The 2,500-nt window shown below is 42.0% G+C and overlaps 1 protein-coding gene across 1 annotated transcript in view; it reads left to right on the plus strand.

Moving 5' to 3' along the window:
• Positions 1-2,500, plus strand: part of LOC311078321 (uncharacterized protein) — a 25,017-nt gene that overhangs the window by 469 nt on the left and 22,048 nt on the right. The gene's annotated exons all lie outside the window — the stretch shown is intronic.

Here is a 2,500-nt window from a genome sequence, read left to right on the forward strand (position 1 = left end):
TAGTTTTAAAATAATGCAGTGTGTTGAAGGTTTTTAATCTCTATTAACTCTGAGTAAACGATTGACGTGCCAGTGTGTGTGTGTGTGTGTGTGTGTGTGTGTGTGTGTGTGTGTGAATGAGAAAGAGTGCTTGCGTGTGTGTCTGTGTCACAGGGAGAGCGTGAGTGTATGAGTGAGTGTATGAGTGAGTGTGTGTGTGAGAGAGAGAGAGAGAGGGAGGGAGGGAGGGAGAGAGAGATTGAGAAAGAGAGTGTTTGCGTGTGTGTGAGAAAGAGAGAGAGAGAGCGTGTGTGTGTGATTGAGAAAGAGAGTGTTTGCGTTTGTGTCTGTGTGTGTGTGAGAGAGAGAGAGAGAGAGAGAGAGGGTGTGTGTGTGTGTGTGTGTGTGTGTGTGTGTGTGAGTGAGTGAGTGAGTGAGTGAGTGCAGAGGGGAGGGAGGGAGCAGAGCGTGAGAGAAGGGAACAAGCAGTGTGTGTGTGTGAGAGAGACTGTGTGTGTGTGTGTGTGTGTGTGTGTGTGTGTGTGTGTGTGCTTGCGGGTGTGTATGTGAGGGAAAGCATGAGAGGGAGGGAAAAAGACAGTGTGAGTGTGCGTGACAAAGACAGACACAATATGCTGGTGTGTGTATGTGTGTGACAGAGTGTATATGTGAAAGGTGGGAAGAGTGTTTGAGAGTGAAAGTGTGAGACAAAATGAGTGTTTGATTGCATGTGATGGTAGATAAAAGGTGTATGTGACAGAGTCTTTGGAAGTGGCATGTATGTATGTGCTGGTCAGGTTGTGCCTACTTTGGGGTGGACCAATGTTCGTGTGAGGACAGTAAAACCTGAAATCACTTAAATTGTGGGGATCGGACAACAGTTGTCATGAAGGAAACAGCTTATTGAATATACAAAAAATGTCTTCATGAAAATGTAAAAATGTAGAAAGGTTTCTATGACGGTAAGGTTTTTGGTTTGGTGATCGAAAAGATCATTAGCTCAATATAAAAACAATACAAGTCAATGGAAAATCCCCACTATCGTAGAAAAAACAGTTGTGTGTGTTTACGTATGTGTGTTTGGCTGGGGTAGAGTGGACCATCTAAAAGGTGTTATGCATGTCAGGAGAAAGGTGTGTTGGAGAGGACATGGTGTTGAAGAAGATGCGCATTTTAAATGGGGGTTCTGAGTGAGTGAGTGAGTGAGTGAGTGAGTGAGTGAGTGAGTGAGTGAGTGAGTGAGTGAGTGAGTGAGTGAGTGTGACAGAGTGAAGGGGAGGGGTGTGTGTGAGTGTATTTGTGTGCACGTGTGTTACTGAGGAAGGGAGGGAATGAGAGTGTTTGTATAGAAAGAGAGAGAGAGAGAGAGAGAGAGAGAGAGAGAGAGAGAGAGAGAGGTAGTAGTGGTGTCTGGGTGTGTGTGTGTGTGTGTGTGTGTGTGTGTGTGTGTGTGTTTATGTGTAATCAATGGGAGTTGTGTGTGTGTGTATAAAGTATAATGCCAGTAGATAACTGAAAGAGTGTGTGTGTTTGTGTGTGTTTGGAAGGGAGAGCTGGATGAACAGGTAGTATGTGTGTTCATGAGAGAGCGAAGAAGATATAGCCTATGTTTATAGAGAGAGACAGAGGGCAGATTTAGAAATGGAGAGATATTAAAATGCACATTGTGTGTGAAGCCTGTATATATCTGAAAAAACTTGAACAGTGTGTTTTTAATAAACTCTATTGCTCAGAGATTGCTCTTTCATAGTTTAAGAAAGATTTCTCAGTTATGTTTACAAATTTGCCTCTCCTAATAATCAGGAGAAATAAAAATGAAACCAATGAAAATCTAACAAACAGTTAGATAGCTACATATTGTATGTGGATAGTTCAGATTAGGGATGGGTATTTCAAGCAAAAATAATATTCAATGATCGCTGGGAATTATTCGATTATTATTAGAAAATCGCATACCTCCCCCACATGCTCACCGGTAAAACGGTGTAGGCCTACTATAGGCTACATGTTGTATCCATTAAAGAAAACACATTTAATTTTAATTTATGTTTAAAGGTACAATATGTAAGATTTTTGTAATAAAATATCCAAAAATCACTTGGCACAGTGTGATATATTTCCTGCAGTTGTGTGCTTACAATATCCCAAAGATTTTTAATTTCAGAGAAATTCCAATTTTAAATAATGGCTCGTCCCTGTTCATTGTCGCCTGTCAATGACATAATATCCGTGTTATCCCTGGTTTCCGCTCGTACTGCCATAGTAACCATGGCGACAGACGTGGACAACTGCGTTACGTCTAGCGGCACGCTCACGCTGTTATTGTTTCGTTCAAACATTATGGACCATGGCAAGCAGACTTTGGGACAAAAGGAGAAATAAAACGAGGATCAATATCAGCGTGGCGTTTTCGAGATGCCGAGAGCTTCGCGTACACGACTAACTTCACGAGTCATGACTTGACAGAGACGCTGCTCTTGCATGAAGTTTATTAGACAGGTGAGCAAATGTACATAAAACG

This window comes from Abramis brama, assembly GCF_963993115.1.
Source record: "Abramis brama genome assembly, chromosome: 2".
NCBI classification, from domain to species: Eukaryota; Metazoa; Chordata; class Actinopteri; order Cypriniformes; family Leuciscidae; genus Abramis; species Abramis brama.